Consider the following 18,760-nt stretch of genomic DNA (forward strand, 5'->3'; position numbering starts at 1 on the left):
TATCAAATGAACATGGCACAAGAAACACAAAGACCAGGCACCAACACTTGTTATCAAGGCTGATTGAGGCGACTCAGTAGGAGGGTCCCAAGAGCAGATGAAAGAGTCAGAGACACCCCACTGCCACTGTCAGGAGCCCCTCCCCCAAAACACCAAGCCAGCAACCATAACATATATGCAGAAGACATGCAACTGATCCATGCAGGCTCCACGATTGCAGCTTCAGTCTCTGTGAGCTATCACGAGCCCTGCATATTTCATTGCCTTGTTTTTATGTTCCTGGTATCCTCAACTTCTCTAGCTCCCACAATTTTTCTTCCCTATCTTCTACTGGGTTCTGCCTAGGGTCCTTTTATTCAATGGAAACATTTTATTTTATGTTATTGGCAATGGAAAGCATCTTATGTATAGCTCATATTTCTACATGCATATTTTAAAGTATTAAAAGTAATTCATTATTGGCCAAGAATTATTGAGAAATATTTTCAACTTGTTTTAAATGTTTACTTGATTCTAAATAATTAAAATGCAATCATCATTAAATTTTTATTTTAAAGAAGTTACCTGGACATTTAAATATTTTTCTTTTATTTTTATTCTATTAAAAATAGATTGTTTTCATACTATATATGAGGTATTACCTTTTTCCCTACCCTGACTCTTTAAAGAACCACCTACCCTCCAATCTACATTCAGCCTTTTCTGTCTCTTGTTGGAAAATAAATAGCCATATAAGGAACAATAATAAATGAAGATAAGATAAAAGAATAAAAAACAAAATGAAACTGGAATAAGAGAAAACAAAACATAGAAGAAAAAGAACAAGAAACATTTAGATGCAGAGATATACATGCTCTCACACACTGAAATCCTATAAAAACACAAAATCGGAAGCCATACTACATACAAAAAGGACCAGTTCATTATCATCATGGTGGGACATGGCAGTATGCAAGCAGCCATGGTGATAGAAAAGTAGTTGAGAGTCCTACATCTTGCAGGAAACAGGAAGTGGTCCGACATTGTGAGTAGTTAAGAATAGTATAACCCAAAGTCCTGTCCCCACACTTACACACTTCCTCCAACAAGGCCACATCTACTCCTACAAGGCCACATGTCCTAACAGTGCCACTTCCTTTGGAGGCCATTTTCTTGCTAACTACCACATTCCACTCCATGGCCCCCATTTTATAATGAAAAATTGTGTTCTGTCCAACTTCAAAAGTCACCATAGTCTTTAAGAGTCTCAAACTTATTTAGAAGTCTAAAGTTCAATGTCTCCTCTGAGATTCATGCAACTGCTTAACTGTTAGCCCCTGTAAAATCAAAATCAAAAAGAAGGTAACATACTTCCAGCATATAATGTCATGGGATATAAATTAGCATTCAAAAGTGTAGGGAAGGAAGCAGAGTGAGGAAACAGCAGATGAATGCAAGACCAAAAACAAGCTGGTCAAACTCCAAACTCTGTATCTCCATATTGGATGTCAAAATGCTCCTCAGATCTCCACCTTCATTCAGCTTTGATGATTGCAACATATTTCTTTCTCTTAGGCTGGTTCCATTCCCTATTCACAACTCTTCTGAGCAGCTATCCTATGGCTTCTCTAATATCTTGGGTTTTCCAAACAATCCAGGCTTCAAATCCACAGCTTAACAAAATGGCCTCCCGACTAGGCTTCCATTCAGAGACATCCCCGACACATGGCTGGCCTCGGTGGCTTTCCTTAGTCTTCGGAGTAAATTGCATAGCTCCCTTCTTCAATATCCAACTGCCAAGTTCTGCTGCTTACTGGGGCTGGAACATGGCCCCCTTGTTCAATGACATCTTCAATAGCTTTCCTTCTGTCACTCTCTAAACTTGGCTGTCCTGAAACAGTCTGGCTTCAAACTCACAAATCTGCCAGCCTGTGTCTTCCAAGTGCTGGGATTAAAAGACTGTACCACCACATTCTGATCTAAGGTTTTCGTTAATTCATTTTCATAAGTTGGAAATTAGCTGGATGGGTTCTTGCCCTGATGTCCCATTTCCTTTATTTCATTTTTCCTTGAATATAGCACTTTACTCCACTTCTTTTCTCCTCAAATTTTATATTTTCTTGCTCCTTTTCATTATAAGTCTTCATTAGAATTATCACTAATAATCACAAGAAAAATTCTATGCTGTATTGAGATTTACTCTGCCAATGGAATTAATCCAAATATTTTCATTTTAGCCTCAGGCAGGCTCTTTGGATAAGGGCAAAAAGCAGCCACATTTTTCACCAAAATGTCACAAGAACAATCTTTAGGAAACAAATTAACACTCTTCTCCTCTGAAACCTCTGAAGTAGTCCCCTAATGTTCATCAACTCACACTCAGCACCACTGTCTTTCATGATCCTATTATAATAGGCACATTATTATATTTATTATTATATGTTATCGTTATATGGAACATTAATCAGTGCTTAAAGCATTCTACTGCTTTCCTAACCCAAAGTACCAAAGTTCAAATGCCTCCAAATAAAAACATGGTCCAGCTTATCCCAGAAATACCCCAGTCCCTGGTACTAACTTCTGCTTTAGAGTTTCTATTGCTGTGAGGAGACACGAGAACCATGACAGTCAGTTCTTATAAAGGAAATCATTTAACTAGGTTGGCTTGATTACAGTTCAGTGGTTTGGTCCATTAATATCAGCATGGTAGGACTTGGCTGCATACAGGCAGACATGGTGCTGGAAAAGTAGCTGGGAGTCCCATATCTTGCAAGCAACAGGAATTGTTCTGACACTGTGAGTAGCTTGAACATAAGAGAACTCAAAGCCTGCCTCCACGCTGACATGCTTCCTACAACAAGGCCACATTTCCTAATAGTGCCACTCCTTTTGGGTACCATTTTAATTCAAACCACCACATATACCCAATGAGTGTTTTTTGGAGAAGACTAATTTTTCCCTTTTCTTCCTTTATTTATTCTTCTGTCATATATTTTCACTGCAGTTTCTCCTTCCTCCCCTCCTTCTAGCCACTCCCTCAACCTTCTCTCTCTCCCAGATCCATTCTTCTTCCTTTACCTTCAGAAGAGGGCAGGTCTCCTAGGCATATCCACCAAACATGGTATATCAAATTATAATAAAACTAGGCACATCCCATCACATTACGGCTGGACAAGGCAACCCAATAGAAGAAAATAAGGCCTAAAAAAAAGAAAAGAGTAAGAGAGACCCCTTGATCCCATCCCATTGTTAGTTGTCCCATAAGAAAATTAGTTATAGCCAGAAACTGGAAACAACTTGGATGTTCCACAACCAAGGAATGGATAAAGAAAATGTGGAACATTTACAAAATGGAGTACTACTCAGCTATTAAATCAATGACATCATGAAATTTGCAGGCAAATTGATGGGAAAATGGGGTGGTTTTCTAGTTTCAAATGGAACTAGAAAAATCATCTTGAATAAGGTAACCAGAAAGAGACACATGATTTCTATTCACTTATAAGTAGATATTAACTGGAAAGTAATCCACAGACCCAGAGGGACTAAGTAACAAGGCTCAGGGGGGACATAGGGATCTCCCTGGGGAAACAGTAGATTTCAGAGGTGGATTGAGGGCAAGTTGTGATGGGAATGGGAAGGATAAGGTGTATGGTAGAGGTGGAGAGTACATGAGAACTTGAGTTTGGATCTCCAGCATCCATGTAAAAAGTCTGACAGGACAGTCTGAACTGTAATTCTAGAGATGAAAGGCAGTGGTAGGAGGGACCCTGGAGTTTACTGTTCAAGAGCTTGCTAAACTGCTTAGTTTAACCTTCAGTGAGAAATCCTCTCTAACCAAAGAACGTGGGGAGAGGTTGAGGAAGATTCTGACATTGATGTCTAATTTCCACATATGTGCATATGCATATTCTTGCACCTTCATACATACAGAAATGTGCACACACAGCATCCACACATGCATACACTTTAATGAGAACACAGAGATTTAGTAGGTCACTAAACATGATTTTAAAGTCCTGTGGAAAACTGTAGAGTTGGTTGCTGCTGTGGATTTGAGTGTGTCAAGTTTCTTTATATTTATTTCTTTAATCTGAACCAAAACTTATAAAAATTTTATCTTCCATATAGAATTGATTTAGAATAGGCATATGTCATTATGTAAAACCTATTTTTTCTCTTTGAATGCTTTTATATATATATATATTTATATAAAGACAGGACATTCATATTTATCAGCCCTGAATATTTCTCATTGTTCTTTGATTTCAAAGATATGGCTTGTTTTGTTGGTCTTATAGAATTGTTTCTACCAGACAGGTTTCCCACTAAGGTCTAGGTGAGTAACTACTGTCCTAAACACACTAAGTTACCTCTAGTGTCTATATATGGTGCCAGGTATAACCAAAATACTTGATAATGAGAGAGGTAATGACTTCTCCATGGTTTATATTTAACACTGATTCTTGTAATGTGTATATAAAACCACATTCTATACTAAATGGGAAAGAACCACAAAATTACCAGCACTCTTGTCCTGGTTTGTCATTTTCAGAACTGTTCATTTATGAAGGTTTTCCCCAAGTTTCACCTTTCTAATTGTTCAGTTGTGATAAAGAAAAAAGTTCTACTCATTTCAACAGGTATTTAGAGGATAAAAGAAATGATGTGGGATGTGGAAATAGTCTGTCAATAGCCGAAAAATGTTTACCTATTAACGAGATTAAATTTGTGCTGTTAGCTCTTGAATGAAAGCTAAACTAAAGTAAAACTTGAATGAACAGTATCTCAGCATGCTTCAGCATTGGCAGCAGTGATGTTACACATGCGTGTTTTACCAGTAATACTTGAATTTTCCCATACATATAAATTAATAAAAAACTATTGTAACTCATTAAAGAATCAAATAGATAATTTAGCACTTTCAATTTTTGATAAGCCATTATAATGGGTAGGTTTTATTGGTTTGATAAAATGTATGCATTTAATTGATGACATTGGTAATTGCAACTCAGAATAGAATATAATAAAAGGGACTGCTTCTTCACTTTCAACTTGAGATAGGTCTTTTCTATAAAATTATGTTTAATGGTCAGTAAAGTGAAAAGCAAATGCATCACAAATGAATCATCCTTAACATAAATTCGATGACAATTCATTGCCAATCTTTGTATCTCATGCTCAAATATCCTGAATCCTAGTACATAAATTTTCATTGCAATGAAATTTAGGACTTTTAGAAATATTTCATGAAAACATCTTTTTTTGTTTTCCTAATAGTTTTGATCATGTGGTGGTAAATAGATAAATAAAATCTTTGAAATCAAAGAACAATGAGAAATATTCAGGGCTGATAAATATGAATGTCCTGTCTTGAATTTCTTCTGTACGAACAAATGTCTTGAAATTTGTGTAAAGCTATAGACTTTGTGTCTATCCTGTTTTTATAATTTCTGATTGGATGGGTATGTTTGCAAAATAATGACTTTTAGCATGGTGTATGTCCAGAGACATGGAATTATTGCTGTTTTTCTGGTTGGGATCATTGAACTTTTGGCATGAAAAGATAACTCACAGTGCCCTTGCTTTTTGTTTTTTGTTCTATTTCTGAATATGTCTCAGGTAAGCAGTCAATTAATTAGACTTTGTTGTGTCAAGGCTTAAATACGTTCTGAGAAGCTACCTAGTCTTTTGAACTGACAAACTATTCTCATTTAACGTGCTTTTTATTGGTCACTTATTGTATACCAGGTATATACTAGGCATAGCGTTAAGGTTTTGCTTTTGTGACAACTATGTATTTTTGCATAAATATTATCTGAAATCTATAAAAGGTTTCATAGATATATTTTAAAATACAAAGTTTGATTTTTTTATGAAGGAAATGTGTATGTATACATAAAAAAGACTGTGACCAGATCTGCTACTTTGTTGATTAGCTCTATGATAAAATCCTTTCCTGGTCTGGCAGATGACAATTTAAATGCACAAATCTATTGGATGAAATGCTGAGGGCTGAAACTAGAAGCAGATGTACATTATGACAGCACCAAAATGGCAAAAAAAAAAAAAAAAAGAGCAGAAAGAGAGAGGAAAATCATACAATGGCTCTAATGTTCACTTTTGATCTTACATGATTTTGTCTTTGAAAGATCTCTGCTTTTCCTTTTTTCTGTGAACCCAACTCTGGCTTACAGCTAGGTCTTCTCTTATACTGATTTCTCATTTGGCTGCTAGTTGTTTTCTTACAAGTGCACACTAAAAAAATCTCTTTGTTGTGTCCACATTTCACTGATGTTTCTATCCTTTCTTATATTTTTTGAATTAAAATTTATTTCTGTGCACCACATTTTGACATTTAGATCATGTTTCCCCTTTCCCAATTCCTCCCAGTTGTTCCTTCCCTTCCCTTCCTACCCAAATTCATTTTTTGTCCCCCTTCCTCACTCTCTGTCCATCCAGCTCTTTCAAAAACAGACAATGAAAGTCAAAATAGAACCTGGAGAACTAGGACAGAACCAGACATATCTGGAAAAAATGAGAAGAGTCGATTCTGATATACTCATAAATCGTTGCCCAGCCCAAATGTCATCAGAGAGACTTCGTCCAGCAACTGATGGAAATAAATGCAGAGCCCCACAGCCAAACATTGGGTGGACCTCAGGAAATACTGTAAAAGAGGGGGAAAAGGGATTATAGGAGGCAGAGGGGCCATGAACACCAGGGGAAAACATAGATTCAACTAACCTGGACTCACGGGGGATCACAGAGACTGAACTGCTAACCAGAGATCTTGCATAGAACTTACCTGGGTCTCTGCAAATGTGTTGCAGTTGTGTGAATTGGTCTTCTTGTAGGATCACTGGCAGAGTGAGTGGGGGCTGACTCTGACTCTGTTGCCTGCTCTTGGGACTCTTTCCTCCTGCTGGGTTGCCCAGACCAATTTAACAGGAGAGCAGGTACCTAGTCCTGTTGCTATTTGATATCTCCTGACTGGCTGATATACATGAAAGACCTTCAGTTTTCTGAAGGGAAGGGAGAACAAGTGGATGTGGAGAAGTGGGGGTGGTTGGGGAGAGAGACTGAGGGGAGAGGGTGGAGGAAGAAGGAATTGATTAATTAATAAAGATAAATAAAAAGAATAAATAAAGGATACACTAGAAAGTTGAATTGCTAGAATAAAGATATATACAAATACAAAAGCAACCCAAAATTCCTGTAGCAAATATTGTCTGTTTCGTGTTGACCTGTGCATGGGGCCTGTCCTATGGTGTAGTTACTGTTCACATACAAAACTTGATGGGGTTCAAGCCAGACAAATTCCAGTACTGAGACCACGAAATTCCCACCACTAAATGAAAGGGATTTCTAATTGATACCTCCTGGGAAAGGGAAATCAGTCTTCTCCACGAAATGACTCTGTTATTATGAGTCACCGTTGCTCCTCACATGGATGACTTTAAGCTCTTTTAACTGGCACTGCTTTCTCCAGGCTTCTCTGTAATTCAACCAGTTCCTCACACTGAAGCATTAGTTATCTTTCATAAAACACACATTGTAGTTTTTTTCCCTATTTGCAATTTTTTTCCTAATTCTAATTCTTTGTGCCTAGCTCCCAAATAAATTCATGGAGACTTATTTTTACTTATGAAAGCATAGTCAGCTTTTATTAAATTAACCCATCTATCTTTTGCTTCTGGGCTTTTACCTTTCTTTATTCTATATAACTCATTTCCTCACTTCACAGATGGCTGTATGGCTGAGTGGCTGAATCCCGGCATCTTCCTTTCTGTCTCCTTTCCTTGCTCCCCCCCTTCTTCTCTTATTTATTCTCTCTGAATATTAGCCCCTCCTATCCTTTGTCCTGCCTAGCTATTGGCCATCCAGTTCTTTATTAGACCAACCAGGTGTTTTAGACAGGCAAATTAACACAGCTTTACAGAGTTAAACAAATGCAACATAAAAGAATGAGACATATTTTGCATCCTTAAAGAAATATTACACAGAATAAACAAATATAACACATCTTAAACTAGTATTCTGCAACACATTGAGGTATGTTCCCCATTGCATGGGGTCTTACTGGTATTGACACTCAAGACACCAACACCTTTATCCTTGGCTTTCTAATTTTTCACTCTGTAGTTGTCTGACTCTGTGTTCCTGTCCCCAAAGTGTGTTGCCCAGGTCCCAAGTGTGCTGTCACCATGGCAAACAGTTCAGGCATTAGAGTAGACTAGAATGTCAGTTTTTGAACATGGATTGTTCATTGTTGATCTTGAGGATCACACGAGATTTGTAGGTCAATATACTATGTGATCAACAGAATGTACTCCGAAAATTCTGATCATTCATTTTCTTTGCTTCAATAGTCCTTTGACATAGAACTCCGGACTTCTCATGTCTTTCTTTTGTTTAACTCTACATTTCTAGGTATACCATGTATTTCAAATAGTTAGTAGCTTGTCATTTAAAATTTATTAATTTAGGTGTGTGTGTGTGTGTGTGTATACCATGGTGTGTATAAGTTAGAGAGGATTTGGGTCTCTCCTGCCACCTTGTGGGGTTCAGACATCAAACTCAGTTCTTTGGCCTGAAAGCATCTTCTTTACCCACTGAGAATATCACTGACTGATGTAAAATATTCATGCTACATGTTTTCTACATTATGGGATAAAGTTGTTCAACTCAATGATTGAATTGGTTACGACTTTGTCTCCTGTTACATAAGAGCTTTTCAAAAATACTTGTTAGTGTACACTGAATAAATGTGTGCTGATACTAGAACTACTGTTTAGGGACTTTCTGTCATCTTCCTTCCGGCCACATTCTTACTGCTTGCCCCTCTAGGTCTTCATATCGGCCTGTCTCTATCTTAGAATTTCACTTTGTGACCCTCTTAGTGATGGGGCGCACTTTCAGGTATCTCATCATCAAATTATTTTTTAAAAATGTTAAAGATAATGATTTCCTTCTGGTAAATCATTATATATGTGCATTATGCAAATATAGGCGTACAAATATAAATGTTTGCATAAATGTTTATATGCCAAGCATATGTGTATATGTATACATATATTAGTTTGATTCCATTTAGGCTTTAAATAACTACAACTAATTATTATCTTCATTTAACTGATGAGAAGGTTGAAGTTCAGTGATGATGATTTTGAAGTACAGATATTTGCACTCACCTAGGTTTTTGTTTTGTTCTTTCATTATCCCTAGGGGAAAAAAAAATCGTGGCTGGAATTTAAGCTGACTTGAAAGCCTCTTCCTCTTTTTGCCTAACATACTGTTCCCAGTTTACAGTCTAAAATGCTGTTAGAAAGAGGATTTCCTATAAACCAGAATGCATGAAAACACAATAGTATACCATGGAAGATGAAAGGTTCACCACAGGACGATATTTGACTGGGTTCTCATACCTGTTTAGAAGCGACAACGACTGCCATGTTTAACTTATAGAAATGGAAGATAATCGTTCAGTCAGACCTGTGCCATTCCTCTAGTTAGATAGCTATGTGATAGGCTCTGACCTGGCAACACACTTGGCGTAATCATCTCCACAAAGCCTTCATGAGTCCTGTGGTTTTCACCTCTGCTTGCTTGCAGCAGCTATGTTTCTATGCATATCCTCAGCAGAATGCAGGATTCTCTGTGTAAAGCTGGGTGGGGGAACCAACACATGCAAGCGTACTGCAAGCGTGTTCTCTAGCTGGAAAACTGCTCCGCCTGAAAAAGAAAATTACCCTTCTCACTGACGGTAGCCAGCTCTCATTCTAAAGCTGGAGGTGTGACTCCATGTGGAGCAGAGTTTTTGACTGTTTTGTGGTTGGATTTTTGATCTTTCTCCCATCTGAATTTGTAAACAAAACCTTTCTCTCTGAGCCCAAAAATACTTACTGAGAATCTCGCCAAGAGAGACTGAGTCTTCCAATTTGCTGAGTATAGTTGGCCAGATTCAAGAATATTTTGGACTGAAAGTGGCAACTAGGTGCCAGAAACACAAAGAACATACACATTTCCTGTGATTCCACTCATTTGTGCAGAAAATATGGATCGTATGGCTGTGAATCAAAGCGATGCAGAAAAAGTGGCACAGCTTCTGTGGTATTTAAAGCCAGAGGCTAGTTGCTCACTTTGTGGCACTCACGGTTTTATTCACAGAATACCCCTTCTCATTCAGTAACTTTTGATCTTTGTGGGTTCAAATGATATTATGTTGAAATCATTCTGTGTTCCAATAGTTCCACATCTTCCTCAATTAGATTTAAGAGGTGTAGAATGATTTTAGTTTTAAACCATGAGAAGATCATTTCACTGATAATATCACAGTCCTTAGAAAACACTATTGAGACATTTGAAAATAAGTAGTTTTTGTCACAAAAAAAATCCTGATGCACCTTTGACTTTTCTGTTTTATAGTGTGTTTCATTTTTTAAAGTTCATTTGTATCTATTAGTGTTTGTTTATTAATTTGAATTAAGCCACAATCTTTGAGCTTCTGTTTTGATAAGTAAGTTGATGGCATCCGCATTGGAGTCACTTGTAGCGGAGTGGACTATTTTATGCTCTGAGAAAAGGTAAATGATGTACGAAGAAATTAAACTATGCAGCCAGGATCAGCTAATCATTGTGAGTCATATGACTTAAGAATCTTCATATTTCAAATCTGGAATCCTTTTTGGGATAATTTTTTTGGTATTCTACAGCTAGGACAAACTCCCCTAGGAATTAGTACCAACCTTGGCTACAGTCAAAATATTTAGTAACAACGGAAAATCATCAGCCCCGAGTAGAATCAGGAGTGCTGTACAAATGTGATATTAGAAAATGTCCAAATTACTCACAACTGCTGTCTATTGAGCAATAAATGAAATTACTTTCTTTTATTTTCACCCATTTATGTTTACGTCCCTCCTCACAAAAGTCATGTTGTACATAATACAAGGTGTACGACACAGCTTCTAATGGCTCCAAAACAAGGCCTATGCAGATATAAAGTCAGAAAACCATTTCTACCAATGTACCCTTCCAATGCAATTCAAGGCTGAGAAACATTGAACAATTTATGCAGGTATTTATGGCCAATGTTTCCTCTGAATGCTTCTCAGGTGTCTCATCAACATGTTATTGTTATAAAAAGCTAGGGAGAATTAATGATCTCTTTCACTGTGGGTTGAAATGTCAGCCAGGGGTAGTCATGCATGTTTTCCTGCATGGAAGATATTATTTGCTCCCAATATCTATGTGGTTGTCTTTTAAAATGGCAGTTTCCTTGCAATTCCATTTTCTTCATGGATCCTAAAATTATCTTGCCATTGATATGAATCTTAAATGACATTGCGGTTCTCAGTGTGTACTTGCAAAATGCAATTGCATTTGTGAGTCACTCTGTTTCTTTTCATAGAGGAAATACAATTACAGTTGCCTATGGATTAAAGAAGCTTCTTGATCATTTGCCACCTCTCCTAGTTAAACAAATTCTCTGATCATGTAGACTGCATGTGTGATCATTAAAGAAGCTATTAACTGAGATCACCCAAGCTTATCTCATTCTTAGCTAAGCTCTTCCTGTTTCGTAAGGGCAGGGTTTCTGATACTGTATTATTTCTTAAGGAAAATGCTTTGACATTTACAATATTTGGCACTGTTTTGCTTTTGTCATCAGTTTCTACTATGATACCCTCTTACTGAGATGGACAACTATTGACCTTGGCACAGGGCATACACTTAGGATTCAGGCAAAAGCCTACAGTAACAATATGACATTCACAGCTGTGTGGTATGAAGAAATGTCCTGTATTTATCCCCTCCCTTCCTTTCCCCTGTACTCCCCTCCCATCTACTTCTCTCTCCTCTCTGCTCACTTCTCCTTCTTTCTAGTTTCCCTCTCCCTGTATTTGTCTTTCTCCTCCTCATCTTCTTCCTCTCCCTTTGCTTGTCTGTTACATAAAATTTCAAAAAAAAAAAAAATTCTCAAAGAAGTGAAAGAGACTAGTACACTAAAATACCCGTCACCCATAAAAAACCTTTTAGGCCTTCATATCCTGCAACCAGACAAGACTTCCAGTGGTGGTATTGAAACCCCAACCCAGCCATATAATCTCTAACTTACATTTTTCTCTGCCCACAAAATATCATGGGACAAAGGAGGCACAGAAATTTTGGGAGTGGCCAACCAATGTCTTGCCAGCTTGAGACCCATATTATGAGAGGGAGCCCACCCCTGACAATGCCTTGAGTATGAGGACCCAGAGGCTGTCCAGTCAAGAAACCTAGGAAAGAATCACATATTACAGGGAAAATGAAAATAAGTCAATGAAATGATTCCCAATGATAGTCTGATAAAGTCATAGATTGTCCCCCAGTCCAGTTGTCACCAGAGAGGCTACACCCAGCAACTGGTGAAACAGATGCAGATACCCAGAGCCAAACATTAGGTGGACCTCAGGAAATCCTGTGGAATAGGGGAGGAAGGATTATGGGGGCAGAGGAGCCATGGACACCAGGGGAAAACAAAGAGTCAACCTACCTGGGGTTCCTGGGGGCTCATAGAGACTGAACTGCTAAGCAGAGAACTTGCATGGGACTGAACTGGATCTCTGCACATGTGTCACAGTTGTGTGAATTGCTCTTCTTGTAGGACCTCTGGCAGAGTGAGTGGTGCCTGATTCTAACTCTGCTGTCTGCTCTTAGGACCCTTTCTTCCTGTAGTGATGCCTAGTCTTGTTGCAACTTGATATCCAATGGCTGACTGATATACTTAGAAGGCCCAGTCTTCTGATGGGAAGGGAGAGAAAGTGGATGGGGAGCACTGGGGGAGGTTGTGGGGAGGGATTTGGAGAATAGGCAGGAAGAAGCCGAAACTGTTACCTGACTGGTAAAAGTTAATTAATTAATTAATTTAAAAACTCTTTTAGTTCTCTTTAATTTTAACCATCCTTAGACAAATTGGAAATATATCCTCATCTTATTCTTTATTAGTTCATATTTTATTTCTACAACTTTATAATGCGAGTTTTAAAACTACAGTGACTATATATTTACTAAATATAACAAATGATTTTTCCTTATATCATTGGATATGTAATCATTATTAAAATACCCTGATAGTTGCAGCAACATTTCTACTTGATGTGTTCAAATTATGATCATCAGCACACATGTTGCATTTATTTAGATGTCTGATTATATCTGAATTTTATGTTTCTGTCTGTTATCTTTCCACTTTTACTGTTGTCTTGCAGTTTGTACATGGAATGAAACAAGCCGTTGCTGAATATGTCTGTCACTTTCTAGAGTTTGCTATTTTCCTGTAATGTTTACCAGCGTCATCCACCACTCCTTTGATTTCTAGAAAACTGATGCACTGTGGATTGGATTCTGTGTGTCTTGTCTGAGCACGCAGGAGTAAGACGTAATACATAGTTGTTTCCTTTTATGTATGTTTGGTGCTGTCAGCTTTATAACTGTTCAGAAAATAATCCCTTATGATTACTCCTTCCTCCAGCCCTCATTAAGAGAAGTGTATGTCCCCACTGTATCAGTATTGAATCCGTCTCACTATCAGAATAACTCTCAGTATTATTTAGACAATGGACTGTCAATGTCTGCAGGGTGTGCTGGGACACAGCATAGCATTGGAAAAGGTTGGCATTTTCCAAGCCTCTTTTGAACTGCTGCCTTCTCCACGGAAATTCCATATTTCAAATGGTGGTAGTATTTTAGTCTTAGGTTACAGATTGGGATGATACAAGTCAACCTGAATCTAAATTCACAGTTTGGACTAAGCCCAGCTTAGAACCCGCTGACTCTCAGACCCATACTTCCTTTTACATAATTAAGTGATAAGTGGACAAGGCTGTAAATTACTGGACTGGAGAGTTGTCTGTTGAGCATCTCTACTCCATCCGTACTTTAATGCTATAACCATAAATATTGATTCCTTGATTGAGGTCTGAGTCAGATTGCTTCCTCCTCCTTTAACTTAATATTTTACAGTTGATGTGCACTCCTTGAATGCTTCAGTTTTTAGAGGTTAAAATATGATGGCATGTTAGCATTCCTCATTCAGGTATTGTTCCAAGAGTGCTAGTCCAGACACAACACTAAATTATGCACCATAAAAAGACGAACATTTTTTTATCCTTTCACTTTATTTACTAGCTTTAAGATCAAAGTACTCCAGGTTGGTCTACAGTGTGAGTTCCACAACAGCCAGGACTGTCACATATAGAAACCCTGTCTCAGCCGGGCGGTGGTGGCGCACGCCTTTAATCCCAGCACTTGGGAGGCAGAGGCAGGCGGATCTCTGTGAGTTCGAGACCAGCCTGGTCTACAAGAGCTAGTGCCAGGACAGGCTCCAAAGCCACAGAGAAACCCTGTCTCGAAAAACCAAAAAAAAACAAAAGAAAAAAAAGAAACCCTGTCTCAAAAATCAAATAAATAAATAAAATAAAAATGAAAAGAAAAAAGAATACAGTACTGACACCCTCCCACCCTTCCACAGTGCCCAATGTGCCCATGGATTCCTGGCATTGTAAGATATATCAACCCTTGTTTGATGCCATCCTGCCCGTTTTTGACATTAGTCCTCTTGATATTTTTTTTAAATTATTTTATTTGATTACTTTAAAAAATACCAACCCAAATTCCCACTTTCTCCCCTCCTCCCACTCAGGATAAACTTATTTAGATCAATTTAATTCTATTAAACATAGTTTGAGGCATCAATTTTTTCTTTTTCTAAAAGTATATAGCTTTTTTAAAAAAAAATTAGAAATCATGCCTTTGATTTACGGAGGCGGGGAAATAAATGACAGTAAAAATCCCGTAGAGAGCAGAGTCGAAGGAGTGGTGCTGAGTGCCATGAAATCTTCAGGTAGGAATACAGTGCATGAGCCAAAGGACATACCATCTAAAGCACGTGACATAAAGATAGTGACCCAATTCGGTAATCAAGAAATAATAATGACTCAACTGTAGGCACTCTAGCCCCGCCAATGAAGTATTGATACCCATCAAGTTATTGGCTTTCTTAACTAATACTGAAAGACCTGAGAGTGCCTAACTCTATTCCATTCTAATTATATTAACAAATTACAGAATGAGAATTCAAATTCCATGTTTCTAATATTCTCCTTAAGAATCTGCAAATAAAATTAATGTTTTCCTTACAAATGTTTCTTGACTCTTATTATATTTCTAAACAGAATAGGAAAAATAAAGCCACAAGTTAAGAGTTTCATTTAAGAACATTGCATCCAAAGGGATTATAGAATTAAACAGACTTTACACGAGGGTATTAGAGATATACCACGTCCATTTGCTTAATTCACTGCAGTAATAATCTGCTCACTGAATTATTTAACACATCTTTTTGTAAAAGGCTTTATGCATTTGGACCTGAGTGTGAGCAGATGAGATCGGTACATTTATTTTATTTAAAACAAAATGGACTGGAAGAACCCTTTAGTCTATAAAATAGAAACAGACTAAAAGAAGGTGGATAAAGTATTGAGGAAATAAGTAAGGTTCAGTTTTTGAGACACTCCCCTTCTCCCCCTGCTCCTTGCTCACTTGTGCTTAACTTTAGTGATCTTAGCTCAGAAATGAATCATATTGAGGAAAGCCTCCTATACCGAGGTGGTTATGCTCTTTCACCAAAATATCCAAACAAATGTTTATTTTAAGGTATTTACGTTGCATTCTATCTTTGTTGATGATGTAGTCTAATATGCCCCTGATACAATGAATGAATTATTAGATTAACATCAATGTGTAAGAATATGAGTTTGCTTTGTGTTTGCTTTGTGTGTCAGGATAGTTAACCCATCTGGGAGGCCTTAGTTTGACATTTGTCTGACCTAAAGAGATGTAGAGGGAAGTTGTCTAAAGTGTTGAGGGCATTTCTTTGCTATTCCATGACTTTATAATTTTAATGGTTTGTGATATATAGAAGTTTAATAGTATGTGACCAGTATGCTGCCATTGTCATAAATAGTATTGTCACATAATCATAATAAACCATGGCTGAAACTCAGCATCTTTACTGTGATAAAGATATATGACTTAGGAAGAACCATTGTTGAAATAGTCATCCAAAATAATTCTTTTGCTAGCTCTATCTCTGACATACTGAGATGAGAAAGCTGAGATAGGGAACAGATTCCTTGTATTACTACATTGCCCCTAACGATGGCTTGTACACTTCCCCATAAGTCCCTGCAGTTGAGGATATAGCCAGTACTAGTTTTCTTATATTTAATGCTTTGTTGCTAAAAAATAAAATTCTCTAAAATTTATTAACTTAATGCAGCAACCACGTTAGTCTCATGCCATGGTTTCTAAGGTTTCTGCATCACCTGATATCAACAGAGGAATCAGAGGTCCTGATAACAAACAGGTGCTCAACTTTTTGAAAAACTCAAGGTGGTTAAAACATGGCTGGTCTACTAACAGCTGAGAGGGAGTAGGACATCAAATGTGTGGCTTTTTTCCATTGACTTGTCACATCAATGATCAGTGTCTGTCCTTCTCATGACCTCTCTTAACAATCAAACTAAAGCTGCACTCTGGAAACCCAAGCACGTCCAGAGGACAGGAAGCCTTCTTAGTACATAAACCCCAAACAGATGCTTTGGCTGCATTCTCTGTACAGATTCAGCATTGCCTGGGGCATCTTAAGGATTTGAATAGGCTATATTATTGCCAACTGTGAAGAGTAATCACCAGAAGAGCAAAGGCTCCCTTTGAGTTAGTGAACTTGAATAGAAAGAATATGCTGTGTGTTTTCCTGAAATCCTACCTCAGTTATTTTTCTTATGTATGTACCAAACATGTGACAACAATCTTTCTCTTGAGAACAACTCAAGAGAAGAGACTGACCAGTTATACATTGGATGCTTCTACGGTATATACCTCCCAGAGATATGCTACAATAACTCTTAAATATTTATTGGCATTTATTAACTTATTACAAATGGTCATCGAGGTAGAAGAGAACCTGAGGGCAAAGCCTAGGACTTAAACCTGTTTGGTATCTCAGTATCTCTCAAGGTTCTTCACTGAGGTTATTTTGGTGAAAGTTTCAGTATGCAAAAGTAATTGATTAGAGTACTGATTATAAGTGATCTACTCCTCCTCCAGTCTCTTCCCTGTCCCAGACACTGGAGGGTAGAGCTAAAATCTTCCACTCTGTAATCATCTGGTTGGTTTCCTTTGGCAACCCACTCACTGTCCTTCAGGACTTCAAAAAAGCAACATCCTTAGCTTAAACTCAACCAGGAAGTGAAGGACCTTCTCATGAGAAAATAAAGATGCTGTTTCCCTTTTATCAGTTATGAGAGTATAAGTGTTTAGAACCTTCTGATCAAGAACTAGAGAGTAATGACTGTAGATATTTATTATATCACAATACATTATGCATTCTTGTTTTCAGCAGGCTCTTTTTGTTGCCTAGAATGCATCTTAATGAAGCTATACTCTACACTTTTCCAACACAGAGCCATGATCTGCCATGACATGGGTTTTATTCACTGGGCTGATACCAAGGACTTCATTGAGTGTGTTATCTTCAAATCCTTCGGTGTGAAGGCAAGCTGATCCAGTATCAAGCTCAAGCATGCCATTTCCAAAATCACCATCAATCATCCTTTCCTTTCTGTTCTTCAGAGAGAAATCTTCAGATGGATTTTAAATGGTGTTCGTTGAGCTTTTATTCACCGCAAACTGTCTTCTAAATACTGCAGCACTGATCATCTTCTAGACCATGTTAACTTTCATTAGAAGACAAAATGAAAGCTTTTGTGGAAAATATGTTTAAATACTTCTGCAGCTGTAGTAAAAGGAGTGGCGGGCACGGCTAGCTTTACCCGAAATAACAACACACAAATTGTATTCTTTTAAACACTGCCTGGCCCATTAATTCCAGCCTCTTATTGGCTAATTTTTACATCTTGATTAGCCCATTTTTAATATTTTGTGTAGCACCACGAGCTGGTGGCTTACCAGGGAGGATCTTAACCTGTATCTCTGTCCGGCGGGAGAATCATGGTGACTATCTGACTCGGCTTCTTTCTCCCAGCATTCTGTTCTGTTTACTCTGCCTACCTAATTTTCTGTCCTATCAGAGGCCAAGCAGTTTCTTTATTAATTAACCAATAGACATATATGACCCTCCTCCATCATGCAGCATGTCCCTAGCGCTTCTACCACTGAATCCTTGTCTTTTTTTCAATATATTTTTTATGCTTTATGAGAAGTAGCAAAGATTTTCTGTCTCTTTAAAGACACATTATTAAGAATTTAATACTATACTATATACTATACACTATACTGATTTGTATGGAGGTTGTATGTTGTAAGGAGGCTGCTTGTTTGTTCCCAGCTGTTCAGCCCTGAAATAATCACACGGAATCCATATTATTTGCAATCCTGTTTGGCAAATAGCTTAAGCGTATTTTTGGCTAACTCATATCTTAAATTAATCCATATCCATTAATCTGTGTATCACCACAAGGCTGTGGTTTACAGGGTAAAGTTCCAGCTTCTGTCTCCAGTGGGGCTACATGGATTCTCACTGACTCCACCTTTTTTCTCCCAGTATTCAGTTTAATTTTCATGGCCTAGCTCAGTTCTTCCCTTCTCTGCTATAGGGCAAAGCAATTGCTTTATTAACCATTGGTATTCAAAGCATACAGAGGGGAATCCCACATCACCTACCCTTTTATTGTTTAAATAAAATAGAAGGTTTAAACTTTAACACAGAAAAATT

The sequence above is a fragment of the Chionomys nivalis genome, chromosome 7, assembly GCF_950005125.1.
Source record: "Chionomys nivalis chromosome 7, mChiNiv1.1, whole genome shotgun sequence".
NCBI classification, from domain to species: Eukaryota; Metazoa; Chordata; class Mammalia; order Rodentia; family Cricetidae; genus Chionomys; species Chionomys nivalis.